We start from the raw sequence: 12,032 nt of genomic DNA, 5'->3' as shown, positions 1-12,032 counted from the left end.
GCAACCATTATCATTCTAATCTTTTACTTTATTACTGCCACCATATTTTAAGGGCTCATGCTTTTACCTGGGATTGGACATTTTCCTTTTAAAATAAATAAACTAAACTAAACATGATAAAAAAAACATGATAGAGTCCTTATGACAGTAAAATGGGCCATTTAAAGCCAATCAACTGCAGAAACTATTTTCTTATTAGAGCAAAATGTGTAAGAACACTCGAAAAATACTGTCAAATACCGTGATACCGATATGATTTTTTTTTTAAAAGCCCAGACTTGCTCTAAAGATATATCAGTTTAAGTTATTTCAGGCTCATTTTATGATTCTGTAAAACAGCTGCAACTCAAGTGTTTATCCGAACAATGACTCTGCTTTGACTTCAATCTTGAGCCGACTTTTTATTTTAAGGAGCTCGCAGGCCTTGAGGTTGTCACATGATAAACTGAAGTGTCTCCAGCTCTGCCGCCACCGTCGACATGTGCGTTTGTGTACAAAAAAAAAACCCAACCAAGATCAGTCGATTTCTCATCATGGAGGTTCGAAAAAAGTACTTATGGTACTTCAGCCATGAGGGAAATGAATAGAACAACCTTGTCTGTTCTACAGCACTTTTGTGGTCACATGGACACTCAGACTCTCCACGCTGGTGAAGGGAAAGCTTCAGCAATCTGCCTAAGGTAGCATCAATAATAAATAAACATGATCACACAAATTAATAAGAAGTTAAAATTATTTAAAGTGAAATAGTAAAGTATAGACATTAGAGACAGGAAGTATTAGAGCTGTTCTTCTCTCGTCGCCCTATTACTCACTAAAAACATCTAGTTTGATCAGTTGTTTAATTACAGTTGAAAATGTTCAATTAAAGTTGACAATCATTTGATTAAAGTTGAAAATTGTTTGATTGGGTTGAAAATTATTTGATTTCATTTGAAAATGGTTTGATCAAAGTTGAAAATTGTTCTATTATAGTTTACATTTCTTTGATTTCAGTTGATAACCGTTTGATTAAAGTTGACAATTATTTGATTGGGTTGAAAATTGTTGGATTACATTTAAAAATGGTTTGATAAAAGTTAAAAATGGTTCTATTATAGTTGAAAATTGTTTGATTTCAGTTAAAATTGTCTGATTTCAGTTGAAAATTGTTTGATTAAAGTAGAAAATATTGTCTTATTGTTAAAGATTGTGGATTACAGTTGAAAATGGTTTGATTTAAGTTGACATTTATTTAATTACAGTTAAAGTTATTTGATCATAGTTAAAAATGTAGTATTACAGTTGAAAATCGTTGAATCCAAACGAAAACTGTTTGATTATGCTTGAAAAATTGTATTAAAGTTGAAAATTGTTTGATTAAAGTGAAAGAATGTAGTTGTTTACAGTTTAAAATTTGATTCAATTGTATATTTAGGTTGTTTACAGAATAAAATGATTAAGATTAATAATAAAAATTGATTTAATCTGATGTTAAGGACGAGATCAGATCAAACAAACAACATTTCCACTTTTAACTATACAATTATTAACAACATTCAAATGTAAAAACAAAACAGTCGTAATGCTTTCATTAAGAAGTATAAGTACATGATAATGATAATTACAGATACACTGAGCTGCTGTAATACCCCAGAGGGGACTAAGGGCGAGAGACTCCTTGTTATTTCCCCTGCAGGGCAACTCTGGCTAAAACATGTCATTCATATAGATTAGTTGCGGAGATGTTGTTCACCCGCAGGCCTCGGAAACATTGTGAAACATGGGTTGAAAACACGTCAACTTCAGAGACGGTTTAGAGGGAGGCGTCGTCGTATTGTCTCAGAACATCCTCGTGACTTCAAAATGATCTTTGAAGGATAAAAGAGAGAAAAATAACGACTTTATTACCTTTGATAAAATGCTAGTCGAGGTAATATTGTCTTGGATGACAAACTACGAGCTGGTTCCACATCACAAAGCCAGGAGGCAAATGTGGATGATTGAATGCGAGATTCACACTTGTACCTCGTCTCTGCGCTGATTAGAGCATAATTTATAGAAAGCAAGTTCCTTCTCGCAGCAACACACAGTCATTTGCAAAGAGCTATTCGCTTGTGTCGGACAGAGCTCCAGTCAATACCGTCAATAACCAAGTGGCTGGAACCAGCACGGTGAAATGGTTTTTGGCCTCTCCTCCACTTCGCCTCTTCTAATTGCTTTTGTTAATTCATGTTCGACTTTGTGTTTGTGTCCTGAACGGATGGTGAGCCGCAGATTTCTTCATTTTACATCAGACGCGAGCAGAGCTGGAGCAGAAAAGTATAATAGTAACATTGAGCCGAATCCACTGAGCACAAAAGTAACCAAATTAACTTGCACTTGAATGTTTGGAGGAGGCATTTGTGTGTGTGGGTGTGTGTGTTTGTGTGTGTGTGTGTGTGTGTGTGTGTGTGTGTGTGTGTTATGTCTTTGTGCATGAATGAGAGATGATGCATTTTTCCCTGTGCTAACAACAGTGTGGATTTTTCACAACAGATTTCATTGGAAATACTTGGCTTTTCCAAGCTATAATAGAATAAATTGAAAATCAGAAATATGAGAAAAATGTTTTCAAGTAGAATATGTCACAACTGGAGTGCAGTGAGCTGGTGAAGATGAATTCAGGTGGATAATGGGTCGATAAATTTCCAAGAGTAGATGAAATTGTCTTCATTCAATATTTTTTACATATAGTATAAATCTTGTTGAAAAAAGTTGGACCCCCTTACAATTAACACAAAAAATGGTTATATTTATCATATATTATGTAATATATGATCTTTGATTATTTAATTACTCTAAATATAAAAACTTTTTTTTTTTTTTTAAATGAACGCCTGATTAGTAAGATTAGTTCCTGATTTACCTGCTGTGTCAGCATTAAATGTTGCTCAAGTCAGGGGAATTAATTCCATTTTTTTTATTTGTTTTTAATCACCTGACAGCAATAGTTTAAATGTCATCGATAGATAAGGTGGTTCAATTTTCATGGGTTTAATCTTCATGGGGTTTTAATATTCACAGCATTTTGTCTATAATTTAGAATCAGAAACTTTTATTGCCAGTGTTGTAAACGCAACATTGGATTTTCGATGGTGATAAAACTGAATAAAAGAATGGAATAAGATAATACACAAAATAAGCAATAGAAAACAGAAGCAAGCACCAAGGTGGCCATTAAGATGAGGTGCAGACACACACACACACGAATGGATAAACTAATCATATAATATAAAGAATAATCTGTTGTCAATAGAATATTAGATCCATTTCCATCAGTTATCTGTGTGTGTCCATGTGTTTTTTACTCTTGCTTTTTTAATGTATTATTATTGTATATTATAAATATTGAACTAGTATAGTTAGTATTGAACTATAGTATCCCAATCACATTTGTTCTGGGATCTCCGGTACAGGTTGACCCTAAGATAACACAAGGTATATTGCAAACACATTTGTTTTTGGGCCTCAGGGTCAAGCTGACCCGGTTTCCCGAAGAAAAAAAAAGACCCAGCTTTGTCCAGAGACGACACAAGGGATACCTCAAACACATTTGTTCTGGGGTCTCCGGGTCAGGTTGACACTGAGATAACCCAAGGACTACCTTGAACACGTTTGTATTTGGGCCTCAGGGTCAAAATGACCCAGTTGCCCGAAAAACAAATGACCCAGCTTTGCCCAGAGACGACACAAGGGATACCACAAACACATTTGTTCTGGGATCTCCCGGTCAGGTTGACCCTAAGATAACACAAGGTATACTGCAAACACATTTGTTTCTGGGCCTCAGGTTCAGCTTAACCCTGAGATAACACAAGGAATACCTTAAACACGTTTGTTTTTGGGCCTCAGGGTCAAGCTGACCCGGTTGCCCGAAAAACAAATGACCCAGCTTTGTCCAGAGACGACACAAGGGATACCACAAACACATTTTTTCTGGGGTCTCCGGGTCAGATTGACTCTAAGATAACACAAGGTATACTGCAAACACATTTGTTTTTGGGCCTAAGGTTCAGCTTGACCCTGAGATAACCAAAGGAATACCTCAAACACATTTGTTCTCAGGCCTCCTGGTCAGGTTGAGCCTGAGGTTACACAAGGGATACCTCAAACACATTTGTTCATGGGCCTCACGGTTAGCTCGACACTGAGATTACACAAGGGTTATTAAATTAAAGTTAAATATACTATAAAAAAAAAACTATTTTTTAAGTCGTACACATCCAAACCAGTGCAGGAGCCGAGGTATCAGGCAGGCAACACATTAAAGTATGTAAGCAATGAAAAGTGAAAGCTCAACTAGTCCGTGACAAAAAAAAAAAATCAACTTAAGGAGATTTTTATTCAATGTTTTCAAGCAGAATCTGTCACAACCTAAGTTCAGTGAGCTGGTGAAGATGAATTTATCTTCCAAAATGACACCTGGGTCACGATCAAGATGATCTTTCAACACGAATGCTTGAACCAGTCGTGTGTGCTCGTGTAGTGTGTGCTGGAGGATGGAGAGCCAGTGGAGCGTGGTCGCCTCGGAAATGATCACCATCAGCGGTGATTAGACGAGTGAGGAGAGGCTGCACTGGGGGAGGAGAAGAAGAAGAAGAAGAAGAAACACTGCGAGTACACGGGGAACCAGTGCAGATACACACATATAAATAAAAAACACTTCGAGTCATTCGCACACTTGGGTCACACCAGGGTCACTGGCTCTGCAGATGTTGAGGTCAAATGAGCTTCAAGGTCCAGTTGTCAGAATAATATAAATATTCGATTGAATTTACGAAAAAATAAATCTTTGAAGCTTTGACGTTCGTCTTCAATTGCTTGAACAGATACACACTATCAAGTACACACTTGTGTCACAGTGAAGCAGAAGATACGTTAATGGTTATTATTTCTGTTCATATGTTAATTTCATTGATTGAATATTGTTTTTGTAGCAGCGAGACGCAATCCTTGACCTTCTGTTCAATGGGAGCCAGGACTGTGGAAATGGCTGAGTCGGCACAGGCGTGAAGGTCATTTTACTTCGGGGATTTGAAGCGACAGCCTGCAGTCCAGGAGTTCATTCTTTGCTGGTTTTACAAAGAACCAAAGAATTACAAATATATTCACAGTTTTACTGAAGTGTATGTTTTTCTCAAGCTTAACTCAAGCAAGTGAACAAAGTCCTTAATAGTTTTAGTCACAATCTTAATCATATTGCAGAGATATCGAAATGGTTGTAACAGGAAGCTTTATTCAAAGTCAGTGTATTGTTATTGTAGTATTCTAGTTAAACACTGCAGAAAACTCACAAGAAACTGTTCCTTCAACTGAGAAAAATCTCTAAATTTAGGGAAATGATGTCACAACATGATCTGAAGTTTATAATCCATACGTTTGTGTCTTCTCGTTTAGACTATTGTAACAGTTTATTTTCGTGTCTAAACAAGAAGGATCTGTCTCGCCTGCAGTTGATACAAAACTATGCTGTGAGAATTCTGACCTGCTCTAGTAGAAGAACTCACATTTCCTCAATCCTTAAAACTCTTCACTGGCTGCCAGTTTTCTTTCAGGATCAACTTTAAAATTCTTGTTCTTAGTTTCAGAGCTATTCATTGTCAGACTCCTCCTTACATCAGTGATCTGATCCAGCCTTACACCCCAGCTCGGGCTCTGAGGTCTGTGGATCAGAATCAACTGATGGTTCCTGAACATGCTTCTGGACCAGAGGAGAGAATCAGAATCAGAATCCTTTAGAATCCTTTATTTGTCCCGCGAGGGGAAATTCGGTTCAACAACAGCCAGAGCAATGTACCAAGAAAATAAAACACCCAGAAATAAAAAAAATAATAAAAAGAAAAAGAAATAAAATCTAAATAGAATAGAAAATAAATATGCACTATATTATATATTCACAATCATATTTACAAAAATAACAAGAAAGGTGCAGTTAAATCCAGGCTGTTGCGCCTAAGTTTTGAAACGATCTTCCTCTCCCTCTGTGTTTGATGGATCTACTGACTCCTTTAAGAAACATCTTAAACATTTTTATATGTGCAGGCTTTTCCTTGATTTGCTGGGACTCCTGTGTTGGTCTTAAGTGTCTTGGCCTTTTAAAGTATATATTTTAGCTGTATATTGTTTTTGATTGTTAAAGTTCTTTGTGACCCTGGTCTAGAAAGGCGCTTTACAAATTACCTTTACTTTACTAACTTTACTTTACTTACTATTGTTGACATTCATAGTCCTTTTTATTATCTTATCTTAAAAAGGGCTACGTTGTAGGTCAAGACATCGACATGAATATTAACCTTTTTTGATTTGAGCTAACAATCCAGCGGTCCACATAAAATGAGCTCGGTGGGATTTATTGAAACTGACCTTTAACATTCCTTCCTTTGTTTCCTCGGCAGATTTAAAGGATTTAGTATCCAGGATTCTTTCAATTTCTAACTATACGTCAAACCTTTTACTGAGTACCTTTTATACAAATACAACTAAACTATCCATATCTGTGATTTTCTAATATACATAGCTCGGACAGCTACGCTTTAACCCTTTTTATGCCTCCGGGTCAAAATTACCCAAAAACAAACCCTTCTCCACTCAGAGGCAACACAAGGTACACCTTAAACACGTTTGTTTACGGCCACTGGGTCACCTTGACCCTGAGATGACACAAGGTTTTAAAACTGTCATCTTAGTGACATTATCAAGTGAAAGATTATCTATTTTTTGATGATTTATGAACAAGTATTTCATTTCATTTTGTTTGAATCATAATTATAATTAATTAAATATAGGTTTAAAGCCACATAAACTACTTAGTTGGTTAGATTTGATGCGTCCATCAGAAAAAGTAATAGTTTAACTTAAAAATTACTTGAATCTTTTCATTTTGGTGTGGAATTTTTTAAACGATTGATTAGGTTTAATGTTGAATAAATGTAAATAGAAAGAGTTTCTACTTGTCACTTGCATGTATTTGTTGATATTGTTGGCTTTTCAACAATTCATGTATATATGTCATATATATATATATATAAATATATATACATATATACTTTTAGAAAAAAAGCTAGTTTTCGTGTGAATAAGCAGTCAAGCTTTAAAAAGATTGGTTAACTTTTATGCAATCGGATTGGACGAAATAACATACGCAATTATTGTGGTGAATACTTAAGAAAATGTTTTTAAAAACCCACAAATTTTAGAACTTTCGCTCTGGATTCAAGTATATATAAGAGGAGAAACTAAGATATGTGTTAAAGGCTCAAGTTATAGAAACCATTTGAAGTGGCTCCAGGATTTAGTCCGTGCCTCCTATATGCTGGGAAAAGTGAGGTTCTGTGGAAATATAGCAAGTCCAGAGTGACTTGGCAACACTTCAGAAGAGGGACGTCTGGTTCCCCCTCATTTTCGTTGTGGTTAAAAAGCCAATTTATCTTCTTTTTATTATCATCTGCTCATGGCTGGCATTTCACAGCTAATAGTGCTGAAACCCTCAATCTTTTCTGCGACAGGTCCACTTTTCTTCGCAGCCTCTTGAACGGTCACCAATTCCCAATAAAAGTGTCACAGGTTTAAGTGGAGCATCGTTCAGAACTCTTTCCTGATGTTTTCATCATCGCCTCATTATCATGTCTGATGGCAGAACCACCCTGAGACGATTCCGTCTTTTGATTATCACTTTACATTTTAATTGCGGGATATCAAACGGGATCATCTCCGTGAGCCCCCGCGCCCCTTCCTCCCCTGAATAAATGCCTTCAAGCCGCTTTCCACTTCTGCAATTGAGACTCTGCATTTATGGAATATTCACCGAAAGTTCTTTTTTTCGTGTCAGAAACAACATTTTGTCTCAAGTGGATTTATTTTGTTTCAATAACAACATTACAATACTAACATTTTGTTCAGACATTTTTTTTTATATATATAAAATTAATTAATATTTGGTGAAAATGTTTGAATTTGATGTGCTAACTATATGTTGGACTATCCAGATGAATTTTCCAATGTTCCTGATGCAAAAGTGTGGGTTAACATTTCCAATGACATTGAAACAATACTTTGGTAGTATGACATATTTACCAGGGGTGTGTTCGTTCGTCCGACCGTCTGTCCGTCCATCCGTCCGTCCGTCCATCCATCCATCCATGCATCCATCCATCCATCGATTCATTTTCAAGAACCTGGCAATACGATATGTATCACAATACAGGGACAACGATACGATATATTTATATATATTGCGATACTGACCACATGAGTCTTGACAAAATTCTAACTACTTCCATTTGTTCTGAAACCATAATATGTCCAAATATCAGCTTGAAAAGCTGCTAGAATCGACTGCATCCTCTCATCCTCAGTTGTGGCCAGGAAATTGCAGGGTTTCATTGTTCCTTTACAAATAAAAATGACTTAGTTACATACTTACTTTATCTGCGGAGGTCAAAGTGACTGCTTCCATCTGGTGGCTGGAAGTTAGATTGCAACACAAATTGACCAAATACCGTAAATATGGGGATTTAAATGTAAATAATATAACATTTTATTTTATTTTAAACAAACTTTATTGAACTGCAACCCATTAAAGAAATATGGTAACACGTAAAATATGATAAGAAGCTTAAAATAAGTTTTAAAAAAAAAAGATTCAGTGCTGTCGAATATTCATACAGTATTCTGGGAAAAATTGTGATATACTGCAATATCTGTATTTTCTAACACCCAAATATACACTGAATGATTTTTTTGAATTTGAAGGGAGACAGATTTCTTAATTACTAATTATTTTAAGGAATAAATGTGTTGTTAATAAATGGAGAATTGATGTCCCGATACTAAAAAGAAATTGTAAAGAAAGGAGAAATCTTTAAGTTGAAGAAAAGACTGGAATAAATTCTCTTGACATATTAAACATGTATTTGACGTGCCCCCCTTCGAGGTTCAAACACGCTCGCTGCTCTTCATACAGTGACAGAATTTGACTGATCAAGGCTTCAATCCGGCAGTTTCTAAATGACACATGTAGAAGGTCTCGGGCAGATGGGGAGCACGGGGTTCTATCTAGTACCGTGACCATGAAGCGCAGCGCTGCTGTATAACCCTTGAACTACGACATGATGGATTTCATCCATCAACAAGCTGCCAGAGATGCTGCGCCACACGATGTGCAATGTTTCTGCAAGTAGACGTCGCAGGTGAGAATGGAAATGTTTTTCCAGCACGTGTGTTCAGTCGCTTGAAATGAAACCGACACCTTCAGAGGAAAAAAAAAAAAGAACATGTGAAAACTCACTTTCTGCCATGTGTGTATCCACTCGATCACCCTTATACGGACTTTTGGAGGCTCACTGGGAGCAATCTTCCCCCCGGAAGCTCCTCATAACTCCAGTCACCAGGGGAACGTGTTTCACATTATGTAGCAGACGCAGTCCGGACTATAGGATACACGTGTGTTTGTGGCTGGACTGTACTCTTTAAAAGTGAATTCTCACCATAAAAGTGTTTCATCAAAAGTTCTCCGAGTGCTTCTGCAGGCCCAGGAGCCACTAAATGAATCATGGGTTACAGCAGGTCTGTCAGTAACGAAGCTCGCAAGGTCACATCTGGTTGGAAGGGACGAATCCTCTTCAACAACCATTTTAACTACTTTTACTGTATAAGTGATGCTCATGTATCTTTCAAGGGCTTCATTGACTCTCCTGGGGCTTTCAAGTGAGAGATAAACCAGATACCGAACCATCAAATTGTTTCCCTGAATGCTCTAACTTTTTTTTTTCTAACCATAAAACCCAGTTATCATCTGAATAATACCATCTTCATACATTCTATTCAGTTCATTTCTCAGTGAGTTTAAAACTGCCTCGTCTTATCTGTGTTCCCATTTCTACAGTCACTCCCTGAAACACTCCCAGGACCTTGTTTCTTTACTACAGCTTCTGTTTTTTTCTGTATTTTTTAATAGAAGTTGGACTTATTTTTACATTTACATCCCAAGAACTAATTTTATTTGACATTTTTATCGAAATTTTATATATGTGTTTACCTGTCTTGTCCACCTCCACCTATCTTGATAATTTTCCTTCATCAAAACATTTTTTTCATGGTCTTGGGGTCTTGTTTTTGTCTTGGTGATCAATGTTTTTGTTTTTGGTTCAAGCTAACCTGGTCTGGTCAACGTATGCACTATAAACCGTTTTTACCCAGACTATTTAGGACTTTTAAACTGCCTATGAAGTCACAAACAGCCCTAAAGTGAAGCTCCTGTGTTACCTCAGCAGCTCTGTCAAATGTTGGATAGTTTATTATCAGGCACTATCGACAAAAAAACAAAGGCTTTCACTTGAGATTTTCGATTCGTCACTAGCGTCAAAGCATTAGTGCCTTTGACAAGCAGATTTCTTTAATTTCCTTAAAAATAAACTTTTGTTCATTAAATATTGATTTTATTGATTCAATTAATTAATATTTTGTCGACATTTTTTAAGTTGAGGTCTTAACTATATGTTGGTCCATCCAGACATGGATATTTTCCTGGTACAAATGACTAAAAGTGTAGGTTAATATGTCCAATGACATTGAAACAACAATGAAATTATCACTTTTTGTAGGATGAAATATTTACTAGGGGTGTGTATCGTCAAGAATCTTGCAATACAATACATATCATGATAGCGGGACAACAATACGATATGTTTCGATATATTGGGAAACATACCGCGTGATTCTTGACAAAGTTGTAACTTCTTTAATTTGTTTTGAAACCGAAATGTGCCCAACATCAGCTTTGAAAGCGACTAGAAGTGACTGCATTCTCTCGTTCTCAGTCATGGCCCAAACTCACAGGATTTCACTGTGTTGTGCAATATTAAATAATAATGACAATCGACTTTGTTGCTCACTTGCTTCGCCATGGTCCAAATTCCTAGATGTTTCTCGGTAATCCATCACACACCCCAGTTTCAGGTGTACCCCAAACCTTCCTCATTTCAAGTACTACTACTGCTACTGATACCTCTGCTTAAACCCTTCACCAAACTGAGAATTGGGACAACCCCCATCTCACAGGTATGCACAAAGTGGAGGGCTAAGATGAAGGGGTAGGGGTAGAATTAGGTTAAGCCCTTCTACTTCTTGCTAATATTCTTTATCTCCTCATCTAAAGGGTTCTTGGTCAGTGCCTCCTATATGCTGGGAAAAGTGAGGTTCTGTGGATCTTGAGCAGATCCCTTAACCTCATGGGTTGTCTTCCTCTTCTTCTCTTTCCTTCTCATTCTATTTGTAACATTAACATTAGGTAGAAATCTAAGCATCTTAAAGACTTTTCTTACTCTGTACTGTATATGTGAGTCAGAGCTTTACTTTAAAGCATCATCAGCAGATCTTACTAGTTATCTCTTTCACCTTTGCTACCTTCCTGTCGGAAATCACCCCACGGATATCCAATCTTCTTCCACCCTGCCTGCAATCACTTCTTCACATCCCTGTATCTCTTTACATTACTGGCTGATACCAATAGTATGCCACATAAATTTGCATAACTGAAGCTCTTTGAACCAGCTAATAGGTTAGAACAAGACTCCATTTCAAAGCTTGCCTACAACACATTGACTTCACCACACTCACTCTCTGTACTTGCACTGGTTCTCACTTGTTTCTGCTGAGCATGCAGAGCGGCCAACGATTTACTGAGCTTGTTGGATAGAAGCAGCTGTGTACAGTTTTGTGACACAAGATTGATGATGCTCATTCATGTCGTTACGGCACAGGTTAAAGGCACAGCAAGGAGGGTTGAAAGGTAGATGGGGTCACGGTGGAAGATGATTGGTGTGTGCCTTTACGTGGAGAGAAACAATTTAGACAACATTTTTTTTGTATCATACATCGTCACAAGGACTAAATCTGGCTTACTGTTGGACAATTTTGAAGACCAAAAAGCAGCAGCGTGCCTGGACGCGACATTTTATACGGTGGCCATTGTGAGGGTCCATCAAACCAAAATAAATTAGCGAAAAGTATAA

Source organism: Callionymus lyra, chromosome 9 (genome assembly GCF_982586985.1).
Source record: "Callionymus lyra chromosome 9, fCalLyr1.hap1.1, whole genome shotgun sequence".
NCBI lineage: Eukaryota > Metazoa > Chordata > Actinopteri > Syngnathiformes > Callionymidae > Callionymus > Callionymus lyra.
The sequence above is the reverse complement of the archived record's forward strand: the minus strand, read 5'-3'. Positions refer to the sequence as shown.